The sequence below is a fragment of the Apodemus sylvaticus genome, chromosome 19 (genome assembly GCF_947179515.1).
Source record: "Apodemus sylvaticus chromosome 19, mApoSyl1.1, whole genome shotgun sequence".
Lineage (NCBI taxonomy): Eukaryota > Metazoa > Chordata > Mammalia > Rodentia > Muridae > Apodemus > Apodemus sylvaticus.
The window spans coordinates 13,115,313-13,131,029 of NC_067490.1; the positions used below are offsets into that span (position 1 = coordinate 13,115,313).

Below are 15,717 nucleotides of genomic sequence, written 5' to 3' on the forward strand. Positions count from 1 at the left end.
AACCACCAGTTAAGAAGATACATAAAATGTTTGAGACAGAAATGCTATCACATGGCAAGGCATTAATTTAAACTGGTCTCCATATTTAAAGTTAATGAGTTATCAGTAAGATGTCTAGAACTATAGCCGGTTGAACATAAGGCATCCACCATACCTAATATTTTTGTGGTGACGACTATACTATGTAACAAACTTGAATTTTGTTACTTGTGCTATGTGAAGAACATTTTTGTGAATCAGTCGATAACAAATAGTCATTAGCACTATTTGTCACAAACCTTCTGTTTGAAATGAGAAAAAGCCACGGAAATGAAATATATTACAAGCTTGTACCCTAAAGCAAAACCATAAAAATGAAATCAATAGCTTTGAGTTGTTTTTATCACCAGTGTAAGCTTATCTTAATTGCTCTGTCATTTATTCCTGATTGAAGGCCTAGTTAACTGAATCAAAATACGATGACATGTTTGTAGAAAGCTTCACTTTTTCTCTTCGACATTCAAAGATAATTATAATTTTACAATAAAGCAAAATTTGCCACTTCAGTTATGGAATTACACAAATCCATCTCAGCTATAAAGTTTCATGTTAGTGATTTTACACTACACAAAAATAAAGCATGGGGATATCATTGTGGCAGGAAAAACTGTCTTAGATTTCTGGGCAGGGTCTTGTGGTTACCAGCTCTGGAGAGCTACTCTAAGACACATATTATTTTACTCTGTGAATTCAGCAGTAATTGAGCTGATCTAGAGAGAAACTACACATAGGCAGAAACTAGAGAGGTGCTAGTATTCAACACAGTCTATTGGAAATTCTGAAGTCCTCACATTCAAAATCATTTGATCAAAGATAATGTTGAACATGGAGGCTGAATAAGGAAGTGTGGATTCTGACAGAATGAGACTGGAGGGGAAGGGGAAGTCTAGGGATCAGAGTGGAAGACACCAGAAGAGTCAGTCTGGCTTTACTCTAAGGAAGGAAATCCCTCAAGTGGGCTGTCCCCTTAGTGACAAGGGACAGGAAAGAATGGAGGATTCCCCTGGTGACAGCACCTGCTGTGGCTCCATCTGTAATGTAGCCAGTGTGGGGAGGGAAGAGTAGAACTGCTCAGGTGGCTATCTAGTCCTTAGGGAGATGAGTACTGTGACATACTGTCAACTTGACACTCAAACCTTTCACAATTTGGCCTTAACTTTCCAGATTCATTCCTACATTGAAAAAATACTCAGTGGACGTATTTATACACACCATTTGAGGCTACTGGCATACATCAGTTTTGTTTTTATGGGGACCAGTCTAAAACCCCACACCTGCTAGAGAGTCCCTAACACTAATTCAACACACTACTCAATATTAGTAATTCTAATGAAAACTTTGCATGAATGGGGCTCATTATATTAGGACTATTCTCACTAGATTTACAGTCAAACTAAAGATGGACTCAGAACAGGGATATGGGCTGTAGTATTTAAAGAAAACTCTTTTATTTATATTTATTATCAATTAAATATGTCCCTTAACAATTTCAGACATGTATACAGTGCATCTTAAATATCCCATCTCATACCTCCGTACTCAAAGCATACTTCTGGTTTCACTATCCTTTCTAAGTTTGGGATTTAAAATATTTTTTCTGGTTTATAAAAGCTTAAGGATAGCATGATTAAAAGGATAACATGAAAGACCTGAAATTATAAATCAAGTAGAAGAAACTTATGGGAAAATATTTTGTGATGATTGAGGCATGATTCCCCACTGCTCAAAAAACAAAAGCAAAGCTTCAGAGGCAATGTATTATAGTTGACAAGAGTCTGTAGAGCACAGGAAGCATCCATGGGGTGAAGAATGTATGGCAGGTAAGGAGAATATATGTGCCTATTTATCTGACAATATATCATTTGAATACATTAGGCAGAAAAAAATTAAAAAACCCTTAACAATAAGAACAATCCAAAAGTTGATCAAATGACATGATAAATGACCAATAAAATATATAGATAATTACATATAGCTCAGCTATCAGGGAAATGAAATCAAAACAATTGATGCCATCTCATCCTAGGCAGAATCATAATTATCAAAAAACCAAACATAGTTCCTGCCAGCAGGGAGATAAAAAAAGATAATTCTATTACAAAAATACATTTTAGAAAGAAGGAAATAAATTCTCCTACACTGATAGTAAGGTAAAGCTGCAGAATCATTTTGAAAAACAGTATGGAATTTCCTGTCAAATTAAAATCAGACTAACCACAAAATAAATCATTTTACTTCTAGGTACAAAGCCAGGAAATACAATCAGGAGCTAGAGAGACATCCACAAACAAAGCCACCTGACAAAGAGTTAAGCTATGAAATCAGTCTACATGCCCATTGATGGCATAGAGAAATCTTGCTGTGCACACATGGAATGGAGTACTATTCATCCCAAACAAGAATGAAATTTTATTTGTAGTTAAGTGCACAGACATGTGGGAAATGACCACTCACAGAAAGATGAATACCACACTCTTTCTTATATGTAGAAGTTAAAAAAAAAAACATTGATGGCAACATAAGGAAATGTTTTTTTTTAATTGAGTTTCATACTATATAATTAATACATGTTAATCAAAAAATATTATTTATTAGGAGGTATACTTTAAAATGAAATATATGTTTACTTTGATACATGAATCAATTCTATCTTTTTTTTATTCGATATAATTTATTTACATTTCAAATGATTTCCCTTTTCTAGCCCCCCCACTCCCCGAAAGTCCCGTAAGCCCCCTTCTCTTTCCCTGTCCTCCCACCCACCCCTTCCCACTTCCCCGTTCTGGTTTTGCCGAATACTGTTTCACTGAGTCTTTCCAGAACCAGGGGCCACTCCTCCTTTCTTCTTGTACCTCATTTGATGTGTGGATTATGTTTTGGGTATTCCAGTTTTCTAGGTTAATATCCACTTATTAGTGAGTGCATACCATGATTCACCTTTTGAGTCTGGGTTACCTCACTTAGTATGATATTCTCTAGCTCCATCCATTTGCCTAAGAATTTCATGAATTCATTGTTTCTAATGGCTGAATAGTACTCCATTGTGTAGACATACCACATTTTTTTGCATCCACTCTTCTGTTGAGGGATACCTGGGTTCTTTCCAGCATCTGGCAATTATAAATAGGGCTGCTATGAACATAGTAGAACATGTATCCTTATTACATGGTGGGGAGTCTTCTGGGTATATGCCCAGAAGTGGTATAGCAGGATCTTCTGGAAGTGAGGTGCCCAGTTTTCGGAGGAACCGCCAGACTGATTTCCAGAGTGGTTGTACCAATTTGCAACCCCACCAGCAGTGGAGGAGTGTTCCTCTTTCTCCACACCCTCTCCAACACCTGCTGTCTCCTGAATTTTTAATCTTAGCCATTCTGACTGGTGTAAGATGAAATCTTAGGGTTGTTTTGATTTGCATTTCCCTAATGACTAATGATGTTGAGCATTTTTTAAGATGCTTCTTCGCCATCCGAAGTTCTTCAGGTGAGAATTCTTTGTTTAACTCTGTACCCCATTTTTTAATAGGGTTGTTCGGTTTTCTGGAGTCTAACTTCTTCAGTTCTTTATATATATTGGATATTAGCGCTCTATCTGATGTAGGATTGGTGAAGATCTTTTCCCAATTTGTTGGTTGCCGATTTGTCCTCTTGATGGTGTCCTTTGCCTTACAGAAACTTTGTAATTTTATGAGGTCCCATTTGTCAATTCTGGCTCTTAGAGCATACGCTATTGGTGTTCTGTTCAGAAACTTTCTCCCTGTACTGATGTCCTCAAGGGTCTTCCCCAGTTTCTTTTCTATTAGCTTCAGAGTGTCTGGCTTTATGTGGAGGTCCTTGATCCATTTGGATTTGAGCTTAGTACAAGGAGACAAGGATGGATCAATTTGCATTCTTCTGCATGCTGACCACCAGTTGAACCAGCATCATTTGTTGAAAAGGCTATCTTTTTTCCATTGGATGTTTTCAGCCTCTTTGTCGAGGATCAAGTGGCCATAGGTGTGTGGGTTCATTTCTGGAACTTCAATCCTGTTCCATTGATCCTCCTGCCTGTCACTGTACCAATACCATGCAGTTTTTAACACTATTGCTCTGTAGTATTGCTTGAGGTCAGGGATACTGATTCCCCCAGATTTTCTTTTGTTGCTGAGAATAGTTTTAGCTATCCTGGGTTTTTTGTTGTTCCAGATGAATTTGATAATTGCTCTTTCTAACTCTGTGAAGAATTGAGTTGGGATTTTGATGGGTATTGCATTGAATCTGTATAGTGCTTTAGGCAAAATGGCCATTTTAACTATATTGATTCTACCGATCCATGAGCATGGGAGGTTTTCCCATTTTTTGAGGTCTTCTTCCATTTCCTTCTTCAGAGTCTTGAAGTTCTTGTCATACAGATCTTTCACATGTTTGGTAAGAGTCACCCCAAGATACTTTATACTGTTTGTGGCTATTGTGAAGGGGGTCATTTCCCTAATTTCTTTCTCAGCCTGCTTATCCTTTGAGTATAGGAAGGCCACTGATTTGCTTGAGTTGATTTTATAACCTGCCACTTTGCTGAAGTTGTTTATCAGCTGTAGGAGCTCTCTAGTGGAGTTCTTTGGGTCACTTAGGTAGACGATCATGTCGTCTGCAAATAATGATAGTTTGACTTCTTCCTTTCCAATTTGTATCCCTTTGACCTCCTTATGTTGTCGAATTGCCCGAGCTAGTACCTCAAGTACAATATTGAAAAGATAAGGAGAAAGGGGGCAGCTTTGTCTGGTCCCTGATTTCAGTGGGATTGCTTCAAGTTTCTCTCCATTTAGTTTGATGCTGGCTACCGGTTTGCTGTATATTGCTTTTACTATGTTTAGGTATGGGCCTTGAATTCCTGTTCTCTCCAACACTTTAAGCATGAAAGGATGCTGAATTTTGTCAAATGCTTTTTCAGCATCCAATGAAATGACCATGTGGTTTTGTTCTTTGAGTTTGTTTATGTAGTGGATTGTATTGATGGATTTCCGTATATTGAACCAACCCTGCATTCCCGGGATAAAGCCTACTTGATCATGGTGGATGATCGTTTTGATGTGTTCTTGGATTCGGTTGGCAAGAATTTTATTGAGTATTTTTGCATCGATGTTCATAAGGGAAATGGGTCTGAAGTTCTCTTTCTTTGTTGGATCTTTTTGTGGCTTTGGTGTCATCGTAATTGTGGCTTCGTAGAAGGAATTGGGTAGTGCTCCTTCTGTTTCTATTTTGTGGAATAGTTTGAAGAGTATTGGTGTTAACTCTTCTTTGAAGGTCTGGTAGAATTCTGCACTGAAGCCATCTGGTCCTGTGCTTTTTTTGGTTGGAAGACTTTCTATGACTCCTTCTATTTCTTTAGGCATTATGGGACTGTTTAGATGGTCTAGTTGGTCCTGATTTAATTTTGGTATTTGGTATCTGTCAAGGAAATTGTCCATTTCCTCCAGATTCTCCAGTTGTGTTGAGTACAGGCTCTTGTAGTAGGATCTGATGATTTTTTTGGATTTCCTCATTTTCCGTTGTTATATCTCCCTTTTCATTTCTAAGTTTGTTAATTTGGATACTTTCTCTGTGCCCTTTGGTCAGTCTGGCTAAGGGTTTATCTATCTTGTTGATTTTCTCAAAGAACCAGCTCCTGGTTTTGTTGATTTTTTTTGTATGGTTCTCTTTGTTTCTACTTGATTGATTTCGGCCCTGAGTTTGATGATTTCCTGCCTTCTACTCCTCCTGGGCGAAATAGCTTCTTTTTGTTCTAGGGCTTTCAGGTGTGTCATTAAGCTGGTAATGTATGCTCTCTTCATTTTCTTTTTGGAGGCACTCAGGGCTATGTGTTTTCCTCTTAGCACTGCTTTCATTGTGTCCCATAGATTTGGGTATGTTGTGTTTTCATTTTCATTGTGTTCTAAAAAGTCTTTAATTTCTTTCTTTATTTCTTCCTTGACCAAGGTATCATTGAGTAGAGTACTGTTCAGTTTCCACGTGTATGTGGGTTTTCTGTTGTTTCTGTTGCTATTGAAGACCACTTTTACTCCATAGTGATCAGATAGGAGGCATGGGATTAGTTCTATCTTCTTATATTTGTTGAGGTCTGTCTTGTGACCAATTATATGGTCGATTTTGGAGAAGGAACCATGAGGTGCTGAGAAAAAGGTATATTCTTTTGTTTTAGGATAGAATGTTCTATATATATCTGTTAAATCTAATTGGTCCAAAGCTTCAATTAGTTTCATTGTGTCCCTGTTTAGTTTCTGTTTTCCTGATCGGTCCATTGAGGAAAGTGAAGTGTTGAAGTCACCCACAATTATTGTGTTAGGTGCAATGTGTGCTTTGAGTTTTAATAAAGTTTCTTTTACGAACGAGGGTGCCCTTGCATTTGGGGCATAGATGTTCAGGATTGACAGTTCTTCTTTTTGTATTTTTCCTTTGACCAGCAAGAAGTGTCCCTCAGGGTCTCTTTTGATGACTTTGGGTTGAAAGTCAATTTTATCTGATATTAAAATGGCTACTCCAGCTTGTTTCCTGAGACCATTTGCTTGTAAAATTGTCTTCCAGCCTTTTACTCTAAGGTAGTGTTTGTCTTTGACCCTGAGGTGTGTTTCCTGTAAGCAGCAAAATGTAGGGTCCTGTTTACGTATCCATTCAGTTAGTCTGTGTCTTTTTATTGGGGCATTAAGTCCATTGATGTTAAGAGATATTAAGGAATAGTGATTGTTACTTCCTATCATTTTTGACGTTATTTTTTAAATTTGAATGCTTAACTTCTTTCGGGTTTGATGAAAGGTTACTATCTTGCTTTTTCCAGGGTGAAGTTTCCCTCCTTGTATTGGTGTTGTCCTCCTATTATCCTTTTTAGGGCTGGGTTTGTGGATAGATATTGGGTAAACTTGGTTTTGTCATGAAATATCTTAGTTTCTCCATCTATGGTGATTGAGAGTTTTGCTGGATATAGTAGTTTTGGTTGGCATTTGTGTTCTCTTAGAGTCTGCATGAGATCTGCCCAGGACCTTCTAGCCTTCATAGTCTCAGGTGAAAAGTCTGCTGTGATTCTGATAGGTCTTCCTTTATATGTTACTTGGCCTTTTTCTCTTACTGCCTTTAGTATTCTTTCTTTGTTTAGAACATTTGGTGTTTTGATAATTATGTGACGGGAAGTATTTCTGTTCTGGTCCAGTCTGTTTGGAGTTCTGTAGGCTTCTTGTATATTCATGGGCATCTCTCTCTTTAGGTTAGGGAAGTTTTCTTCCATAATTTTATTGAAGATATTTGCTGGCCCTTTAAGTTGTAAATCTTCACTCTCATCTATGCCTATAATCCTTAGGTTTGGTCTTCTCATTGTGTCCTGGATTTCCTGGATATTTTGGGTTACAAGCTTTTTGCATTTTGCATTTTCTTTAACTGTTGAGTCCATGGTTTCTATGGAATCTTCAGCATCTGAGATTCTTTCTTCTATCTCTTGTATTCTGTTGTTGATATTTGCATCTCTGTCCCCTGATTTCTTCCCAAGGCTTTCTATCTCCAAAGTTGTCTCCCTTTGAGTTTTCTTAGTTGTTTCTACTTCTGATTTTAGATCCTGGATGGTTTTGCTTAGCTCCTTCACTTGCTTGTTTGTGCTTTCCTGTAATTCTTTAAGAGATTTTTGTGTTTCCTCTTTCATGACCTCAGCCTGTTGACCAAAGTTCTCCTGTATTTCTTTAAGAGATTTTTGTGTTTCGTCTTTCATGACCTCAGCCTGTTGACCAAAGTTCTCCTGTATTTCTTTAAGTGTTTTTTGCATTTCCTCCTTGTTGGCTTTTGTATTCTCCTGGATTTCTTTCAATGATTTTTGTCTTTCCCTTGCAAGGGCTTCTAACTTTTGATCCATTTTCTCCTGAATTTCTTTAAGTATGTCCTTCATGTGTTCCTGTACCAGCATCATGACCAGTGATTTTAAATCCAAATCTTGTTTTACTGGTGTGATGGGGTATCCAGGACATGTTGGTAGAGGAGAATTGGGTTCAGATGTTGCCATATTGCCTTGATTTCTGTTAGTGACGTTCCTGCGTTTGCCTTTTGCCATCTAGTTCTCACTGGTGTTAGTTTGTCTTGTCAGTGCTGGACTCACCAGTGCAAGCTGCCCCTTCCCAGTTGGCCTCTGGTGCACAGCTTACCTCCTGCACTGCTTGTAGACAGGGTGCTGCTGCCTAGGCTGTTCAGATCCCAAAGCAGGCACCCGAAGGCTCCCGCTGGGGCCCGCTGGATTCAGTGGAGCACACTGACTTCTCCCAGCTGGCCGCCCGGAAGCCCAGCTAGCCTCTTGCAGGACTTGGAGATGTGGTGCAGCCGCCCAGGCTGATCTGGATCCGGAAGCAGAGAGAGTAGAGCTGAGGGCTTCCGCCTGAGGCCTTGCCCCAGATTGTGTCTGTGGACCAGATGGAGCCCGTGTGCACCCCCAGGGAGTGCCGACGGTGTATGCTGCTGTGACCTCCCCTGTGTTCTGCTCACTCTGCTGGGCAGCCGATCCGCCAACCGGGCTGGCGCACACAAGGTTAGCCTGGCCGCCCAGTCCCTGAGTCCAGGCAAAGCCTGGAAGGCCAAGGTCCGAGCAAAGTTCCCCTAGGGCTATGACTGTTAATTGGGTCAGCCAGGTGACTAGGATGGTGGGCGTGCGCGCCTGCGCTCCCTGAAAGCGCCAGGAGAGTCTGCTGTGCTAACAACCTCCTGGGCGGGTTGACTCACTGATGGCCCACCAAGCCGCCCAGTTCTTGGGGTCAGTCCTGTGCCTTTTGGGGCCTAGACCCCCGCTTTGTTAGCCTCAGACTATGCCTGTTACAGGTCTGCCCGCCAGAGCTCTCTGTCGTCCTTCAGGCAAAATGGCAGTGCGCGCGCAGGCCTGGGCAAAAAACCTCCTGGCTGGGTTGGCACCCCGATGGCCCCCCCCCCCCCCCCCCCGACCAGCCCAGGGCCTGGGTGCAGGCCAACGCCCGTCGGGCTCAGACCACCGCGGTGTTGGCCTCGGATTATGTTTGTATACCTCAGTCTGTCCGATCCCTGGAGTTCGGAACCAAGATGGATGCACCTCTCCTGACTCGGTGGGAGGCCAAGTTCTGAAGTGGCTTCCGTGCAGGAAAGGCGCCGCACAACTGCAGCTGCTTGCCGCCCGGCTGGTCAGCGAAGGTCAGTGGTCGTGGGCGCAGGGCCTAACTGGACCCTGTGTCGCCTTGGTTCCACTGCTGATGGCCCTTCAGCTGGACCAGCCTCTGCTGCACTGCCGCCGCCGCCCCACCGCTCAATTCTATCTTTAAACTAACTTTTATTATTATTTTTATTAATCTCTCCGTTTCCTTTGGTTCAGTAATTGCTCTGTTATTGAACATGATATTTTTTTAAAATTTACTTATATGTTTTATATGTGTGTGGCCACAAGAGAGCCATGTCACACCTGTGGAGCTCGTGGATAATGTGCAGGAGCAGGGTCCTCTCCTTTCACTATGTAGTATCTAAGGCTCAGACTCTTGTTGGCAGGTTCCTTGCCTTACTGTGATGTCTCACTCAGTGACACAAAGGGCAAGTTGAATCTGCGTTTGAAGACCATGGGCATTCATATTTGACTCCTAATTCATTCTCCCTTTCCTCCTCCTCCTCCTCCTCCTCCTCCTCCTCCTCCTCCTTCTCCTCCTCCTTCTCCTCCTCCTCCTCCTTCTCCTCCTCCTCCTCCTTTTCCTCCTCCTCCTCTTCCTCCTGCTCTTCCTCCTCCTCCTCCTCTTCCTCCTCCTCCTCTTCTTCCTTCTCTTCCTCTTCCTCCTCCTCCTTCTTCCTTCTCTTCCTTTTCCTCCTCCTCCTCCTCCTCCTTCTCCTCCTCCTCCTCCTCCTTCTCTTCTCTCCCCTGCTACCATCTCTCCCCCTCTCTCACTGATTTTGGAGCAAGGACTTTTACACTCGTAGGCCTAGGGCTTTACCTGCAGCATATTCATAGGTCTTCTGTTGTGCAATGCTAGGCATCTACATGGATCAGGAGGTGGCTGGGAATACCACAGCAGTTGCTCCATCTTTTTACCTCTAGATTTATCTACGATGTCTCAACTATGAGTTCACCACCCAGCAAATATAGAAAACACTATTCCTAACACAGTTTCCGGCATTGGAGTTAAGATGGAAAGGCAATATGTAGGCCATATTCCTTCTTTTATAAAGATGAGTCTTCTTTAGGAAAGAATTCAAATCTAATATCTTAATTTTATTTTGTTTTATATAAAGTGTCTTGAACTTTCATTCCTGACATTTTTCTTTCTTCCTGTGAGTATGGGCTTTGACAGCAGTCAACTCTGCTTTAATACCCTATAAAATCTATTATATTTACATTGAATTTATTACAGATCTCTTTAGATTTTAGTACCTTAGTTCTTTTATTATAATTTCTTAGAAAATATCACTTTTCATACTTTTAGTATCTCTTTTGTGTTTGAAATTACCCCCATAACTTTCCTTAGTTTATTCCAGATGCAGTGCAAAGGTGAGGCTCTTTGGTCATCTATGTTAGTGGGGAACTCTCCTGAATGATGTAAACTTTGCCCATGCATTGCCATAACTCTTAAGGTCTTACATGGTCAATTTTTATCTCTTTATTTAACCAAAGGGAACTTGAAGGCAGCAATTTGGATAACTAAATTTCTGTGTCCTGAAATTTTCACTGCCTGGCATATAGTAAGCAGTTAATGAACAACCATCAGGTCAAGGAATGCAATAGCATTCAGGGACTGCACAGGAGGCAGGACAGGTGGAGTATACCAGATGGTGACTCCTGGGATCCATTTTCATCTTTTGCACATTTGTTTTAGCAGTGGGATTATAAGCTATTAGCTTATATCAATAAAGTTTATTTTCAATTTGTTTATAAAATGTGTTATTTAAATATGCCTTATAATTATTTAGATTTTTTGATTCATTACTTTGTGTATTTATTATATTAGTACTAAAGAGTATCAATGAAATTTAAATAAGTTTATCAGTTAAGGAGGTTATCTAACCATCTCTCTGTCTATCTATGTATCTATCTATGTATCTATGTATCTATCTATCTATTTATCTATCTATCTATCCATTCATCTATCTATCATCTGTCTATCTATCATCCATCCATTTATGTATCTATTTATGTATCTAACTACATACCTATCTCTCTATCATCTATCTATCTATCTATCTATCTATCTATCTATCTATCTATCATCTATCCATCTATATCTATCTATCCATCCATCCATTATCTATCTATCTATCTATCTATCTATGTGTCATTTATCATCTATCTTTCTCTATATGTAGATAGATTATTCTAAACAAAAACTCTAGAAAAAGTGAATGAAAAGTTAGACCAGCTAAGGTCCATGGCAGTTTATAAAAAGCTTCAGTGGAGTTTCACGGAATCCACTGTGTGTTGTCTGTTGCCCTCTTCCTATAGGGCTGACACACAGCTTAACCCAATCTTTGGTTTTATCCTCCTGCTGCTGGCCCAGAGTCTCCTCAGGTTGGCCTTAGCCTCCCATTGCTGATCCAGGGTCTCCTCAGGTCTTCCTCTTGAATGTCATTAGATCAATTCTTGGGCTCTGCCTCCTGTTGCCTACACACAGTCTTTCCATGTCTTCCTTGGGTCTCTTTTTCAGGTGTTCCTTCTAAAAAAGGCTTAAGGTTTCATTGATATAAATCTTTGTATACTGATACAAAATTCTAAATTAATTTTGTTACTCTTAGATAGACATTGTGCCTATGCAACTCATTTAAGAACATAAGGATTTGGGGCTGGAGAGACAGCTCAGTGGTTAAGAGCACTGGCTGCTTTTCTGAAGGTCATGAGTTCAATTCCCAGCAACCACATGGTGGCTCACAACCATCTATAACTGGATATAATGTCCTCTTCTGGTATGTGTGAAGACAGTGACAGTGTACTCATATATACATAAAAATAAATCTTAAAAAAAAGAATACAAGGCTTAGACCCAGCCCTTTTAATAGCTGCTATTATAAACTGTTTAGGATGATTAAGTAATGCAAGTTAATAGTAAGATAGTGAAACTTATAGTTATATTAGAATATAATTTTGTTAATTACAATAAATTATTTTCAAGTTTATTCATATAGTAAATAGCTAAAAATAATCAATGTTTAACAGTTAAGTTAGGCTATATAGAGATAGATGATATTTACAAGCATCAGAGATCTACAGAATATGCCTCGTAATGTTACTTCATTAATAATAGATCTTTTGACTATAAGACATGTGTGCTGCTGACAGTTCTCTCATTCTACTTCAAGGAAAGAACTGAACATCACATTTATGTTTGGGGGTGTGGCCATTCATTCTTTTCGAAGGCATTGAGTTTATGTTTTGGGGTATAGTCATACTTGTTTTGTGTCCAGAGTAAAATACCACTTATTGCTTTTGAGGTCAGAGCACTTTGGGTTGGTATTGTCTCTAAGAAGTAATGTGGAGATATTTAAAGATGGATTGCCATGTTCCTGATAAGCTTTACAGTGTTGGGATGGGAGGTAGCTGGAACTATAGAAGAGACTGTTAAATATGTCATCATTCTTTCACTGTGATGGTCTCTTAAAAGTTAGATATTTATATTCCCAACCTTAATCCTAGCACTGAAAAGCATTAGACCATACTGTCTTAAACGTTAATGTTGAATCTGTGAAATGAACTCTATAATTGCCTAATTTAATTTTCATTCACATGTTAAATCTATGTATAGAACAGTTATAAGATTCATATTGAAAGCTATTTTATGAACAATCATTTGATAAAAAAGTCACAATAAAGTACAACTTCAGTGAATTAGAGTCTTGCTTTTATTAATACGATGTGCGATAGAGTTAAAACCCGCAGAGTAGCTAATTTTGTAGCAGAGTAAAATCTTTAGACAATTAATTAATTAACCTCAATTTACATAATGGGGTACTTATTTGCATAGCTAATGGACTAAGAATTGATTACAAGCCATTAACAGTTATTAATAAGTAGAACAATGTTGGAAATGCATGTGTCTTCATTTTAAACAGAAGGCAAAGGTTAGTCATGAAATGTTAATAGCAATATTCAAATAAGCAACAAATGCATACATTAGGCTTCATGCATTTCTGAGATGTAATTTATCAGTTTGTTAGGAGGTCTCGTCACTACTTTCCCACCAGGGCATATATAAATGTATACGTGGGCATTGCATAAACTTGTATTACCTTCCATTTACATGCATACTACAGAGAAGGGAGTAACGTGAATTATCTTATAGAGAACTTACCATCTTTCTATTCTGAAAATCATAGATAGTCCTTGGAAATTCAAGATCCTGTACTTTGATCAAGCAGTAATTTTTGTTTTCTTTTAAAGCTATTTGTTTCAATGAAAAGTGATAATTAACAATTTTCAAATAACTTTTCCCATTTGTTGTATTTACAAGTTACTTAATACCTTTCCTTCAGAACATTTTGTCTGTGTTTTAGCCAATCAGTTACACAACACCATTCTTCTCTCGCAGTTTTATCTATTTGTTTAGACAAATACGTGTATAGTCTAAGGAATCTTCTTCCTTTCTCCAAATATGTAAGTGCGTACAACTTGCTACATTTTTATTACATTCATTTAATTCCGTGGGTGTGTGCCTGTGAGGGTTTGTCACAGCAATGAGGAATCATAGGACAACTTGCAGAAATATTCTCAAGCATGGGTCCTGAGGATTGTCAGCAATGGCCCTTCCCTGCTAAGCCACCTCACTGACTCCTTTAAGGATTCAGAAATCCGAAGGAAGAGCCTAGGAGACGTCTCAGTGAATAGGAACACTTGCTCCTTCTGTAGACTACCCAGTTCTCATTCTTAGATCCTATGCTGTGGTTCACAGCCACCCCTAGCTCAAGTCCCAGAGGCTTTGATACCTTCCTACTTCTCCATGAACATGGTGTCACATACAGACATGCAGGGAAACACTAACACACACACACACACACACACACAATTTAAAAAGGTTTAAAATCTGGGGAAAGTGGTCTACTATTTTGAGACAATTTAAACATGACAGTGAAGTGTTATCTTTGAGGAGAGTTGAATACCTTTAATTTTAAATGTATTATATGTCCTGGATTTTTCAAATGACTCAGATGTATCTTTTTTTTTTCCTTTTTGGCTTGTTCTTTTTTTAATTAAATATTTTCCTTATTTACATTTCAAATGTTATCCCCTTTCCTGGTTTCCCTTCCCCAAACCCCCTATTCCATCCTGCCTCCCCCTGCTCACCAACCTACCCACTCCCGCTTCCCTGTCCTGGCATTCCCCTATACTGGGGCATCGAGCCTTCTCAGGACCAAGGGCCTTTCTTCCCTTTGATGTCCAACAAGGCCAGACTTAGATGTATCTTTAGGAGCAACTTTTAGATATCTACATCAGTTTGGTAAGTAAAGTTTGTGGTAAATGAAAGTCTTCTAGGGTGTCAGTCAGTGTCACAAGACTCAATGAACCAATGCACTTGCATAGCATAACTCCCATTTTTCTCACCCTGGGCCCTTCCTCAGTACCAGTCACATACTTTCTCTTTCTGTCTCTGTCTCTCTGTGTCTCTCTGTGTCTGTCTGTCTGCCTGTCTGTCTCTGTCTCCCTCTCCCTCCATTCCCCCGACCCCCGGCTCACATTTCCTCCATCTGTTTCCCGTTTCCCCTTCTAGAGATGTTGATGAACATCATGCTCCATTATGATATTGAGAGATGGTCTCAAGGTCAAAGGTGAATATCTTACATCAGTGGTTCCCAACCTCACTAATGCTCTAACCCTTTCCCATGTTATAGTAACCCTCAGCCATAAAATTATTTTCACTGCTGCTTCATAACTGTAAGTTTGCTACTGTTATGAACCACAATGTAAATATCTGATATGCAGGATATCTGATATACCATCCCTCCAATTGAAACAGAACCACTCTTTTAGACACTAACCCACAACGGGATGTATAAAAAGCTTTATTGCTTTAGCGTGTGAAAAGTATTACATGTGATGATTTATCATGATTCTGGTAACATCTCCTAGCATCTCTGTGAGTCCTTTCTACAGACTTCTGCTTGCTCTTCCGTGGGAACGATGATGCTCTGACAGGTCAAAGAAATATTTCAGCATCCATCACTTCAGCTGCATCTTGTTTGTTAATGTGCTGACTGTCACTTCATAGCATCATTGAAATTGACTTTTAAAAGTGTGACAGTCATTTCATCATCACACAGAAATGCATGGAAATTAAATGGGATGCTACATGAATATCGTTGTTAATTACTCACTTAGAAAATATACTATTATTAGTTTGCTATCCCCCCTCCTCTCTCTCATGTGTGTGTATGTGTACATTGAGCATATACATGCATCCATATGGATATGTCATCCAGGGGACAATCCTAGGAGTTGATTATTTTCTTTCACTACAGGGGAATCAAACTGAGATCCTGGGATCAAATTCAGGTCAACCTAGATCAAACTTTTCCCTAGGTTCTCATGTAGGCACAGCTTAGTAACCATCCATCCATTGCAGTATTGTTTGCCATGAACACAGGCTTTCAAAGGGAGATGCAAAAGTTTATTGATGAAATTGTGGCAGAGAAGATAGCAGTAACAGTGTTTTATAAATAATATGTTATTGCTTCCTCCTCAGTTGCACAATGTGGT

The 15,717-nt window shown here is 39.5% G+C and overlaps 1 protein-coding gene across 5 annotated transcripts in view; it reads right to left on the reverse strand.

Annotated features, from left to right (window-relative positions):
• Nucleotides 1-15,717, reverse strand: part of Pcdh15 (protocadherin related 15) — an 840,767-nt gene that overhangs the window by 136,288 nt on the left and 688,762 nt on the right. The gene's annotated exons all lie outside the window — the stretch shown is intronic.